Source organism: Cajanus cajan, chromosome 1 (genome assembly GCF_000230855.2).
Source record: "Cajanus cajan strain Asha chromosome 1, NIPB_CcT2T_4, whole genome shotgun sequence".
Taxonomy (NCBI): Eukaryota; Viridiplantae; Streptophyta; class Magnoliopsida; order Fabales; family Fabaceae; genus Cajanus; species Cajanus cajan.
The window spans coordinates 24774105-24788906 of record NC_138517.1 but is presented as its reverse complement, the minus strand read 5'-3'; the positions used below and the strand labels follow the sequence as shown (position 1 = coordinate 24788906).

The window sequence follows — 14802 nt, the reverse complement described above, 5'->3', positions numbered from 1 at the left end:
ATTTTAAATTTTAAATTTTAAATTTTAAATTTTAAATTTTAAATTTTAAATTTTAAATTTTAAATTTTAAGTTTTAAATTTTAAGTTTTAAATTTTAAGTTTTAAATTTTAAATTTTAAGTTTGAAGTTTTAAGTTTTAAGTTTTAAGTTTTAAATTTAAAACTTAATTGCTGAAGTATTAAATTTAAAATTTAAAATCTAAAATTTAATATATAAATTTTAAATTTTAAAAGTTAAAATTTAAAAATTGTAATTTATAATTTAAAATTTTAAGTTTTCAATTTTAAAGTTTAAATTTTAAATTTTAAATTTTAAATTTTAAATTTTAAATTTTAAATTTTAAATTTTAAATTTTAAATTTTAAATTTTAAATTTTAAATTTTAAATTTTAAATTTTAAATTTTAAATTTTAAATTTTAAATTTTAAATTTTAAATTTTAAATTTTAAATTTTAAATTTTAAATTTTAAATTTTAAATGTTAAATTATAAATTTTAAATTTTAAATTTTAAAGTTTAGTGTATAAGTTTTAAATTTTAAATTTTAAATTTATAATTTTAAAGTTTACAGTTTACAGTTTAAATTTTAAATTTTTAAAATTACAGTTTAAATTTTAAATTTTAAATTTTAAATTTTAAAGTTTACAGTTTAAATTTTAAATTTTAAATTTTCAATTTTCAATTTTAAATTTTCAATTTTGAATTTTGAATTTTAAATTTTAGATTTTAAATATAAAATTTTAAAGTTTACAGTTTAAATTTAAAATTTAAAATTTAAAATTTAAAATTTAAAATTATAAAGTTTACAGTTTAAATTTTAAATTTTAAATTTTAAATTTTATATTTTAAATTTTACATTTTAAATTTTAAAGTTTAGTGTATAATTTTCAAATTTCAAATTTTAAATTTTGAATTTTAAATTTTAAACTTTAAATTTTTGAATTTTTCATTTTGAATTCGGAAATTTTAAATTTTAAATTTTAAATTTTAAATTGTAAATTTTAAATTTTAAATTTTGAATTTTAAAATCTAAATTTTAGATTTTAGATTTTAAATTTTAAATTTTAAATTTATATTTAAATTTTAAATTTTAGTTTTTAAATTTTAAATTTTAAATTTTAAATTTTAAAGTTTACAGTTTAAATTTTAAATTTTAAATTTTAAAGTTTAAAGTTTAAATTTTAAATTTTATATTTTATATTTGAAATTTTACATTTTAAATTTTAAAGTTTAGTGTATAATTTTCAAATTTCAAATTTCAAATTTTGAATTTTAAATTGTAAACTTTAAATTTTTGAATTTTTCATTTTGAATTCGGAAATTTTAAATTTTAAATTTTAAATTTTAAATTGTAGATTTTAAATATAAAATTTTAAAGTTTACAGTATAAATTTAAAATTTAAAATTTAAAATTTAAAATTATAAAGTTTACAGTTTAAATTTAAAATCTAAAATTTTATATTTTATATTTTAAATTTTACATTTTAAATTTTAAAGTTTAGTGTATAATTTTCAAATTTCAAATTTTAAATTTTCAATTTTAAATTTTAAACTTTAAATTTTTGAATTTTTCATTTTGAATTCGGAAATTTTAAATTTTAAATTTTAAATTGTAAATTTTAAATTTTAAATTTTGAATTTTAAAATCTAAATTTTAGATTTTAGATTTTAAATTTTAAATTTTAAATTTATATTTAAATTTTAAATTTTAGATTTTAAATTTTAAATTTTAAATTTTAAATTTTAAAGTTTACAGTTTAAATTTTAAATTTTAAATTTTAAAGTTTAAAGTTTAAATTTTAAATTTTATATTTTATATTTGAAATTTTACATTTTAAATTTTAAAGTTTAGTGTATAATTTTCAAATTTCAAATTTTAAATTTTGAATTTTAAATTGTAAACTTTAAATTTTTGAATTTTTCATTTTGAATTCGGAAATTTTAAATTTTAAATTTTAAATTTTAAATTGTAAATTTTAAATTTTAAATTTTAAATTTTGAATTTTAAAATCTAAATTTTAGATTTTAGATTTTAAATTTTAAATTTTAAATTTATATTTAAATTTTAAATTTTAAATTTTAAATTTTAAAGTTTACAGTTTAAATTTTAAATTTTAAATTTTAAAGTTTAAAGTTTAAATTTTATATTTTATATTTTATATTTGAAATTTTATATTTTAAATTTTAAAGTTTAGTGTATAATTTTCAAATTTCAAATTTTAAATTTTGAATTTTAAATTTTAAATTTTGAATTTTAAATTTTAAATTTTAAATTTTAAATTTTTGAATTTTGCATTTGGAATTCTGAAATTTTAAATTTTAAATTTTAAATTTTGAATGTTAAAATTTTAAATTTTAAATTTGAATTGTAAAGTTTAAAGTTTAAATTTTAAATTTTAAATTATAAATTATAAATTTTAAATTTTAAATTTAAGCAACGGTTGTTGTGATATTAAAAACATAAGTTGAGGAATTAACATAGTTTCCATGGTAAACTTAATAATTTATTGTAGAAATATTTTGAACCTTAATTTTGAGCTTTTTTATTAAATCAAATTTTATAATTAATAACTTTAATTTATTATTTTAAATTTTTGACTAAATTTGTTTGATACTAAACTTACATATTTAGTTAAAAACATGTATAAAATAACTATATTTTAAATTTTAAATTTTAAATTTTAAAGTTTACAGTTTAAAGTTTAAATTTTAAATTTTAAATTTTAGATTTTAAATTTTAAAGTTTAAAGTTTAAGTTTTAAATTTTAAATTTTAAATTTTAAATTTTAAATTTTAAATTTTAAATTTTAAATTTTAAATTTTAAATTTTAAATTTTAAATTTTAAATTTTAAATTTTAAATTTTAAATTTTAAATTTTAAATTTTAAATTTTAAATTTTAAATTTTAAATTTTAAATTTTAAATTTTAAATTTTAAAATTTAAATTTTAAAATTTAAATTTTAAAATTTAAAATTTAAATTTAAATTTTTACATAATATTCACAAACATGGCCTACTAAAACTTCGTACATAGCTTATCACAATGAATATACTTATTATTTTTCAAATTTACAAAAATGGCACCATGAAAACGAAGATTTTTCTATATAGGGTTTGAATTTACTGCTACTAAGCCCGTGTTTGGATTCACGTCGTGCGTCCAAAACGTACGTCCAAAACGTAAAAATGAGAAGCTATTATATGTTACTTTCATGTCAAATTCATCAAGACGTGGTTTCCTGACGCGAATTCAAACACGCGGTAAAGGATCTGAAAACTACAATAATGAAAATGAAATAGCCCTAATCAAAACAGAAAAGACAGAATTGAATCCGAAATTTAAGAAGCATGGAATTGAAAATCCCATAATCGTGAAGGCGCAATCATCAAACGTGAAAAACAAAATTAAAAAAAAATTCTCACCGTTGTTGTTTATCTCCTCGAAAGACTGAGAAGCTTTTCCCACAGAATCAGATATTCTTCAGTGGTTCAGAAATGTTCAAAAATGTTCAGAATCAGATATTCTTCACGGTAGAAAGTGGGAGACGCAGAAAAAAAAAACAATAGAAATTATTATAAGAAGAAGAAGTAGCCATTTGAAGGTTTCTAATTTATGAACTCGTAGTTGATTTAAGAAGTGAAATAAGAAACGGTTACAAACATAATGATTACTTCATACCTATTTTCATTGTTTGTCTCAAACCAGCCTTTGTACTCCGCAATGCAATATCATTTTGATGGTTAAAATGAAGCAAATTGCGGGGAAAGATGTGATCTGAATATTCTTGATCCAGAAGTTCATTCAAAAATTCCAATAAACCTATAACAAATTCAAACTATGACAAAAACTCAACATCAACCAATTTTCCAAAACGAACAAAACAACAAAATGTAATAATGATAAGTGCAAAGACAGAAAAATAAAACAAAACAAAATCACTCGTTATCGCATTTCAACCTTTTTCTTGATTTGGTCATGTCTCGACTGTGAAATGTTACTTTAGAATCTGCAACAATCAAAATTAAAGGAAACCAAAAATGAAGGGGAAAATAAAACAGAGGAAGTAAGAGAGAATATATACCCTAAAATGGATAATAGTGTGAAGTTGAACAGAGGAAGCAAAAAAGAAGAAATAGTGTGAAGTTGAACAGAGGAAGCAAAAAAGAAGAAATTGTAAGAGTAGGAATAATGAGTGCAGTTACTTAAAATTAAGGTTGTTGGTGAGGGATAAAAGATTCCAAAAATATAGAGACAAAATAACATAATTACTTGTGTTCAGATGACGGTTATTAAGGGTAAAAAGGTCCTAATAAAAATGGAAACCAAATGGTGGTTATGAAGATTTGTATCCCTTTTATATAATGTTATAGATATGCATTTATTTTATTTAATTATTTTGAGGAAAAAGAGAAGTGGGATAGAAGAGAAGGAAAATGGGTTGGGTTGACCTAGCCCAATGGATTAATTTTAAGAAAGGAGTCAGGTAGTGTTAACCCTATCTGCCTCATTTGCGTTCAGAAGGGTTAGGAAAAAAAAAGAGGAGAAACAAAGAGCTCTAAGGAAGAGTACTCAGGAACGATCTTAGATCACACCAAGACCATTAGTCTTTTGCTCATCCAGGTACGGGGAAAAGGGGATTATTTGTATGCAAAGTTACATGAAGGAATTGGGTAGAAGAGGAAGCTCGTAGGATTATGATTAATTTTATAATTATTTTTGTTTGAAGAATTATTGGTCTTATGTGATTCTGTATATATTTAGAATTATGAATATATATTTAATTTGTAAGAATGATGATTTGGAAGAGAACGAAATTATAAAAAAGTGTCTGTTAGTTAGGTTTTGGAAAAATTGAATTATTTCTGTTTGAAAAATTGATGATCCCATTAGATTCCGTATGTGTTGAGGATTAGAAATATATAATTAATTTGTAGGAATGATGATCTGAGAGGGAGAACGAAACTGTAGAAAAGTATCTGTGAGTTAGGTTTTGGAATAATTGGAGATTTTACCATTATGTTAAGATTATATTAAATTGCTAATTCTATTGATTATTATATTAATTTATGAATGTTATTGTTATATTATTTGATAAAATTGATGATCTAGGTGAGGATTCATGGTGAATTACTTGAAGGGTATGTGAACCACCTTTTTGTGTGGATTGTGTATGTATTGTGGAATTAAGATGTGGATGTGGATGTGGATGTGAAAGTAGATGTGAATGAGAATGTGATTGTGGTTCCTCACACTTGTGACCAGGGGTGGCACGACCTTAGGCAAGAAATGCTACAGGCGTGACCTTGGCATAGTATGGGATGGGTGATTCCTCATGCTTATGTCGGGGGTGACACGACCTCGAGCAAGAGATGTTGCAGGCGTGACCTTGACACAGTGTAGGATGTGTGATTTCTCATGCTTATGTCGGGGTGGCACAACCTTGGGCAAGAGATGCTGCAGGCGTGACCTTGGCATAGGGTGGGATGTGTGAGACAATTAATGCTTATGTCGGGGGTGACATGACCTCGAGCCAGAGATGCTACAGGCGTGACCTTGGCACATGGTTAATTGTAAGATTTGTGTGGATTGTGATGAGTTGGTGTAATTGTGAATTGCGATGTGAAGATGTTGCGTGATTGATAGAATTAGGATAGATAGAAATGCTTGTAAATACTTCAATAAGTAATGAGTTATGATGAGACAATTTTGTGGATTTTTCTTGTGTGCTTTTCATATAAATGTTTTTTTTTCTCACCGTACAATTTGTGGATGTTTTAGGAGAGTAAGATCCAGTTTTGGGTGGCATCTAAAATGTCAACCGTTGAGTTGTGGGTGTGCTCTGATATTGTGACATCGGGGCAGAGAATTCTAGGATAAAATTTTATATGTATTTAGAGTTATACCTTCTCTTTTGAAAGAAATTTGTAAACTCTCAAGTTTTACTTTCTAAATTTCATTTTTAATTATTTTTGTTAAATATATCAATAGTACACATATTTTATCCATGGTGAGAAGCTATGAGAAGATAGATGAAAACATATATTACAATAGTCAAAGAAATACTAAAAAAAATTAATAATAATTTATAACTTTGATTTCAAATTCATGCCCATTTTTAGTGAATGAGAAAGTTCTTCTAATAATTTTTTTTCTTTGGATTTCAGTTGGAATTCTCAAAATTATAATTTAAGTATAATTATATAAATGAGAAGTTTTTTTCGTTTATGATTTATTTGTCAGCTTAATTTCAAATTTAGAAGAATATTTAACATTATATACCTTTTTTAACTATGATATTGGTGTGAAATATCCACCACTAAATAAACCATTTCTTTTGGGTTCTACTATTTGAACAAGGTTTAATATATGATTACAGGGTGGAGAGAGTAGGTGGGTCCATGCATGAATTCTTTCTTCTTTTTTTATCAACTTTAGTTAGATTGAATTGATTTGACAATTTCATTTTTTTAATCCAAACTAATTCAATTCAATCATATTTAATTTTGATTAGATTGATGCATTAAATTTATTTATAAAATAAAAAAAAATAAAATAAAATCATGTTACATAACTTATATTATCAAATGATAAAATAATTAATATTATAAATTTGTTTGTCAAGCTTATACAATATAAAAGTATTATTTAAAACATTAAAAGTTAAAAACTTGAAAAACAAATATCATTGCACAAGTTATCATATAACTTGTAATCATTAAATTAAAACTTAAATATGTCCAATAACACAATCTACTTAAATGATGTTCAATTTTCACAAGTGAAACACTTACAAGTTATAATGAGGGAATAAATGAATGAAATTCATTTTTGTGGTATGGTATTAAATAAATTAATGGACTAGTCTCAAGCAAAAAAGTCTATTAGATCTTTTATCCTTTTTTTTTATTTGTCAAAATTTGACGGTCCAAAATAAATCTAATAAATTAATAATAATAATAATAATAAATACTAATTAAATTGGATAGATTGATTTAGTTTTGTACCTGTCTGAGGGCACACTCGTAGTCTTCTGGGGTGTAGGAGGGCCGAACGGGAGCTTTAGGTGTATTCTTCAGGGGGGAGGTACCTGCAAAAGGCACTCCGACGCTCAAGTCAGGACAAGCACAATTTTCTAGGGTAATAAAATGAACAGTGACATACCTCGTTACGTGTGACCTATTTATAATACCTGACATGGACCTAAGCATGGTGGGCCTTCTGTGGCACTTACCAAATTAGGTAATACGGTGCTAACTGGCGGGTTATACCTTAATCATAATTGTCATTCTAGTTATTCAATGTTGACTTTTGGCCGGGCCGAGACAAAACGGCCGAAACGTCCTCTCTCGGCTTCTGGCCGAGCCGATAGGGGAAGAGCACAGTCCTTAGTCCCCTGTCGAGCCGAAGTGGTATTCAAGCAGTGTCATCTGATAATACATGACGTGCCGGTCCACGTGGCCGAACCACGTGGCCGAGCCGAAATGATATTTGAGCTGCGTCAATATCTGATAGGACATGACGTGCCGGTCCACGTGGCCGAACCACGTGGCCGATAGGGTCCTTCTGGTACAGGTTTGATTTTTAAAAATTGATTAAATTTTCAAGTTTTAAATTTGACCTGATATGATAATTTTATTCAACCCAATTTTTCAATTTGGATTAGATTTATTAGATCAAATCGACGACCCCAGCACATGTTAAATTTAGCACAAAAGTTATAAATAATTGAGTATGAATAGAATTATACCGGATAACAAAAATTATGTATGCAGACGGCACCTATCAAAACATACATCACTTTTCTAAATTAGGATCATGGTGTGAAATGGGAGAAAAATGCTCTCTATTAATCCCTTTAACTTATAAAATCTTAAAAATATAAAATTAATATTGAATTTTAAAAATATATAAATAATACTATGTAAAAATAATAATATAGTAATCTTTTTTAGTTATAAAATTTATTTATTTTCTTCTTCTCTTTTATAAATCAAATTGTTCCCAATGTTTACAAAAATATTTTCCTTTAACAAATCATAATGACTGAGGATTGGTTTATGATGCCAATCCCATTGTGAAAAAGGACAGTACTGAACTAAATGAATAAGATATTCTAAATATGAAACTCATTATGTCCGTTCAAAATGGGATCAATTACTGTATGATAATAGCAAATGAAAAATAACTATCATCCTCTAATCCCCTATAATTTCTATTATGAGTTTTTTTTTTTTTTTTTTTTTTTTTTTTTTTTTTTATATACGTAGTGCTGGCCAAATACCATGTTTTGTGTGATCCAATTTTGCTCTTCGCATCGTTCTCTTATGCATAGCAGTGATGAAGTCTAAAAACCGCACAATTCTTCTTCACTTAATTGCATCTCTTCAAAACTCTCCAAGGATGTATGTACCAAGCATAATGATAGTGGCAAAAATCCTTAAAAAATCATGTGCTAGATTCTTTTATATATATATATATATATATATATATATATATATATATATATATATATATATATAATTGTGTGATTTCTTAATATTCTTATATTAATACTAGTTAATATAAGTATCTTGTATCTCCACTACAAGAAAAATGACTTATGCCTACACACAAAATATGTCACTAAAAATCTAAATTCCATAGGTAAAGGTATCATGGACTTTGACCTACAGACATTGAAGTTGTCAACTTTGAGGGGGCATATAGCTACAACTAATAGTCTATCACTATAAGTTTTACCTACAAACATAATTTTACCTACAACTACATTTGACTGTCACTATAAGAGCTACCTACAATTTGCAATATGCGTGGGTAAAAGTCATTGACTTATATTTACACTCCCTACTATAGGTAAACACCATTAAGTTATACTTACATGTTATGACTGTAGGTAAAAGTCATTAACTTATTCTTACATGCTCTGACTATAGGTAAAAGTATTTTTTATTTTATTATTATTATTATTATTATTATTATTATTATTATTATTATTATTATTATTATTATTGTACCTATAAATATATATATATATATATATATATATATATATATATATATATATATAATATCTCTTATAGAGATATAAGTATCCAGACTATGTTAAAAAAATGACAAATTCATGATGCTAAAGTTGCTAATTAGAAATAAAAAAGGAAAACATATTGCATTGATATATTAGATATGTTGTGTTAATCTTGCAGTTTTATTATTATTAACTTTAACAGAATTTGATCTGTGTGTGAGAGAGATTCTACAATAATATTCACCAATTACATTCATTAATCTGTGATCATCTATCACACACTCAAATTTCTCAAATAGGGACATCACCAACATCAGTTAGCACTCGTGCATATCTTGTAATTCTTTGCCTGCATAATCAAAATTGTGCTATTATAAGCTATTAAGCTACTTATTATCATAATTTACAAGTAATTGAAGGCCAAAAACAATTGCTTCCATGACCATGGTAGATTCACAGACAAAGAATAACTAGATATAAGGAATCATGCATCATTATAGAAGTCCATGCTATCCTCATAATACAGTAAAAAAGTGTTACCTGTGGCTTGACTAAAGCAAAAGTTGAATATAAGAAAAATGTGACTGCAAAATGAATACAAGGAAATACGGGTTGTAGCTACTTTCTACTACAAAGACAATAGTAAAATAAAAACTGCAACATATGGAATCATGAAAAAGTGGAGTCTGCAGAACTATATGTCAACATGAAAATGCTATAACTGCATATTAAGGTCAACAATGACTATTTGTCACCAAGTAACCATCCCAAAAGCTTAAGCTATTAGGTGGAGACTCAAATAGTTTCATAGTATATTTCTAACATGCCCCCTTACACGACCCATTTAGACTTGAAGCATGAACAATGCACAGGTCTAACTACTTATATGAAATTAAACTTTCTTAAAGAATGGTTAAAGCAAGGATTGAACTTTAGACCATTTGGTCGTAGAAGCTACAATACGATGTCAAGAACCAACAATTCCAAAAAGCTTAAGTTGTTAGGTGAAGATGCATAAGTGATTCTATATTAGATTTCTAACACAATCCAAAATCAGCATGCTGCCATGTGATACTAAGGTAGCAAAGCAAGAAAACTGTACCTGTTTGTACCCGGACTCTAGAAGAGACAGGGACATCAACTAAGTCTCTCATCCAATCATGATCAACAACTTGAACGTCATCACTAGATACAAGGCAAGGGATCAATGACAAGAATTTATGTGATGTTTGGTGTAAGTTAAGCACCTAGATTTTGAGGAACAATACAAGACATGTTAACCAACACAAAATATCAACCAGAGACAATAATACTGAATATAATTCACATCATAAAGTTCTAATACATCCTTTGGATTTTACTAAGGCTAAGAGGATAGGAAACTGACCATTTCAGCATCTTTAGCTTTTCTCTTGAGAGACTCCCGGATAATATGATTGACAATAGGAATCTATAATTCAGAATCACATATTAGGCTATTTAACCATGATGTCACTTGAAATAATAATCACATGAAAAGACACAAGGTACAATGAACACATGCCCCATTGAGCACACATAGCATACATATTAGTTCCCACTCTGCAGTGGAGGAATTGAACCAAGAATCTTCAAGTTTATAAGCTCAAACACCTGAAGTTTAGATCAAGGCTTGACTTGGCTAAGTTCAAACCCAATCATCATTTAAAAAATTTTTTTAATTAGAAGAGCCAGAAAACTGCAATGCAGGTACCAAGACAATTTGTTTTATTTTTAGTTAAGAGGAAAAAAGAATTTATTTCATATTCATTTACAGAGATTGAGATTTATAGGCAGAGTTGGTTAGAGGTTTTCTAACCAATTCAAATTCAAAAATAAATAACACAGGAAAATTAAAACAGAAAAATAAGGACAAGATCAGTAAAAAACTAATCTATCCTGAGGGTCTAGGATTAATTTATTGTACAATATCCCAACAACTTTTAAGTTAGAATCCCCCCCCCCCCCTTTCTTTTTTTTTTTTTTTTAAGTTAAAACATAGATACCCAATTTGCCCAACTTGCTAACAAGACATTCAAAATGAGGCCAAAACAGTCCTTTGGTTAGAAAATCTACCAACTGTTGGGAGATTGGGACAAACTGCATACAAATAAACCCTTCATCAAAACCTTTGATAACTGGCTCAATTCTCACTTGACAAATGGCATAAAATAACTAGAGTTGGAAATATAATACGGACATTGTGCTAGATGCATCAATTACTCAATTCAAATGACAGAGCTCCAAGTCAACGCAATAGCAGCTTAATATGCCAAATCAAAAATAGTACTAATATATATAGAAAGTAATGAGTATATACCTTCTTAGCCTTCTTTTCTCTGTAAGTAGTATCTCTAAGAGGGAGAAACATAGCAGCACAAAGCGTTAACCTTTGTTGTTCAGCCTAAAATATACAGAAATTGCATATCAGCATATAAGATAGCCAAACAAACCTTAAGTGGTATGGGAACAAACATGCAACTCCCTATAATGACAATAAAAATGTAAGAAAATAATATATTGCAAAAAATAAAGTTTAACTGATTACTGACAGTAAAGGTTGACCCTCCAAGTAAATGGATAAGGTTCTATGCAGCATCCAAGCAAGAAATGCAAAGCCTGGAAAAAGTTTTAAAAATACCTTATTAGCATGACCAACAAAAATCCATCTCCGTACAAAAGAATAGACAAAAAAAAAAATAAAGAACTGAGCATGATTATAAGGTTTAGTGGGGAAGTAAATAATGAGAGAATGGAGACTCCAATACCCATATTGATATAAGGTTTATATAATACATAATAAACCCAAATACCAATGTCACACCCACTTTATACAAATAATTAGATATCAAGTGTAATACTGCAAGTACTAGCAAAGCTTAATTAGATTTCTAACCTAACAAGATTAATGACATGTAAGAATCGTAATGTTCTAACAGCACAGGTGAAAGATCTTGAATTTGGGATGGGACTGACTCAACCCCAAAAGCTAAGTACATGAGGCGATGATTGCCTAAGCATTTATTAGATCTACTTTAGTCATATTTATAGTCGATGTGAAATCTCAACACCCCCTCATGCGAAAGATTGGACATCTGGAGTACGAAGATTGTAGGAATGAATTTTATTTATTGATTGCATTTGGAAACCCAGCCAGGGTGGCCCAATATCATCTCTATGATAGGCTTTAGATAGGCTCCAAGACCATCTTCAATTAAGGCCACACTTAGTTCAACCACAAAAGCTAGCTCATAAGGTGAGGATTGCCCAAGCCTATAATAAGCTTTGCTTTTAGTCTCAATATAATTGGTACAACCAAAAGAGAAAGGAAAAAGTATTAAATTGCTTTCATGTTCTTCATTTATAAAGCAATAACAGTTTTATATAAATGTTGGAAGTTTCAGAACAACATAAAATCCCAATATTTTAAGAAAATGGTAAGCCTGTCACATATAACGAGCCTGTTAATATTGCTAGGCCAGAAAATGTTAAAACTGAGAAAGAAACTAGACAAGATAAGCCAGAAAATGTGACCCAAGCATCTGAACATATCAGCAACTCTTTTCGATTGAGGTTCTCCCTCTCTTAAAACAACCATAGATTTAATTCAACAGATTAATGATATGAAAAACATCATGAACAAGCCAATTTCAAATCAAAACATCAAAAACAAATAACACTCTAATTTCAAAAGGCAAATAACACTATAATTTCAAATCAAAACGTTAAAAAACAAATAATGAACATTTGTATTCCTTCACCTCAAATTTGTAATCTCCAAAAAATTTGTTCCACCTAAAACCTCTGAACAAAAAAAAATCATAATGAAATATTATACAAATCAAAAATAGGGAATCAAAATGGATATGAATCGAAAACTTGCCTTAAATTAAACCAACCGATCGAAGAACAGCGTAAAGAAGAGCAAGCTTAAAGAAGCTCTTGCGAAATTACTAACCCTAAATTGGACACTTTGCGAAATGGTTTCACCGTAAATTGCTTCACGAACAATTATATTGAGGGGGAAGAATAAGAAGTTTGAGCGTGATAGATTTTCGCAGGTAAAGTTTCCGCAAAGCATTCTAAGTTAGGTTTTTTTAATTTTAAATTTAAGTTCTTTAATTCTTTTATTTTTACTCTCTTAATTCTTTTAATAAAAAAATAAATATAGTTTAATTAAGTTGTCCACGTGGTCACACAAAGAGATAATTAGATACTTACATATTGTGGCGGTTTAAAACCGCCAAAACTTTAATTATTTTGTGGGGGTCAAGATAACCCCTAGAATTACAACATTTTTTGGCGGTTTATTAAAACTGCTAGAAAAAAATCGCCACTAATTAACTAATTTTTTGTAGTGATAAGTCTTTGAAGACTTTTAGCTACATTGACAATTTGTTGGTAGAAAAACTTTAAGTTGTATTGAGTTTTGCCTACACTAAATAAAAGTAGGTATAGATTTTTGAGTTATACCTACATTAAACATTTGTAGGTAAATTTTTTTTTTAGTTTTACCTGCACTAATTTAGGTCTATAGGTAAAAGTGTCTGTAGGCATAGGTTATTTTTTTTGTAGTGCTCTTAAATAAATTGTCTAAAATTTGAATCCTAACGTTAGATACGAAATAATTTATTTTAAGAACGGAAATACTCACCTTATATCTATTTACAGTCTTTAGTAGAAATTAATCACTATTTTTAAAAATAATTTTTTATATCTATATGATGATTAAAAAAATCTCTTGGTATTCACGATGAAAACCATAAGTTGTAAGAAATAAAATTTCCATATGATAGCAAGCAACAAAAAGCCCAGCACAATTCAGTGGACTTATAACATAGAGTTAGTTTAGTGATTGAATCATACAATATCTGAATAACATTCTGAGTATATTGGAATAATAGACACTTTCTGTTTCTGTTATTAAAAATGGAAGGGTTATAGGTGATGAAATAAACAAATGATATGGTAAACAAAGGCTTACTATCCTTCCATAAGTCATCTTCAATAATGGTTCTTAATGAAAATTTTAAATTTTAAAATCCGTTCTTACAAATTTTACATTTAAAACAAGATTATGTGGATATTACATGTAAAAAGTGTCCTTATATAAAAACTTTTAAAAATTGGCTCTTAAATAATAAAAATATTTTTTCATTATTTTCACTTAATTGAGGAAGCCGCATAAAAGTAAATTATGAAATCAACTTAAGTTATTGTGTTAGAAAAAAATATAGAATGTTCTAAAAGCTTAAATGCTCTATTGATGGAAAATATAGTAGTGGATCATGTATGTGCGAAGATGCTACAATGTAAAAAATGCTATGACCACACATTTGCGGGCTGCTCGTATTTATAGCAGTTAAACTTCTTTGACAGATGTTAAACACACCTCCACTCTCGTATCAACACACCCCCTTTTTTAAAAAAAATATATAAAATGTCTAAATTACCCTTTAAAAAAAATGAAATTCCTAAATTTACACTTCCCTTCCCCGCACCCCCCTTATCCTGTATAAGCATGTAAACTTTAGTCTGGAACGACACCAGAACGGGCCGTTCTACAAGAAGAATGGCCCGTTCTGCAAGCAGTACGACCCGTTCTGCAAGCAGTACGGCCCGTTCTGCAATCAGTACGGACCGTTCTGCAAGCAGTACAGGCCGTGCTGCTTGCAGTACGGGCCGTTCTAGGGCCGTTCTGTTGCAGTATAGGCCATCGCGTCACTTTTAAAATGGCTACTTTATAACTGATTTTAAAAC

At 26.7% G+C, this 14802-nt stretch overlaps 1 long non-coding RNA gene across 1 annotated transcript; it reads right to left on the bottom strand.

Annotated features, from left to right (window-relative positions):
- Positions 1-9149: 9149 nt before the first annotated feature.
- Positions 9150-13275, bottom strand: LOC145959067 (uncharacterized). Its single transcript, XR_014434673.1, has 7 exons — positions 12926-13275; positions 12804-12846; positions 11595-11661; positions 11363-11446; positions 10412-10474; positions 10127-10271; positions 9150-9373 (listed from the first exon to the last, which is right to left on the bottom strand). It is a non-coding gene; the product is annotated as an uncharacterized LOC145959067 (long non-coding RNA).
- Positions 13276-14802: the final 1527 nt, after the last annotated feature.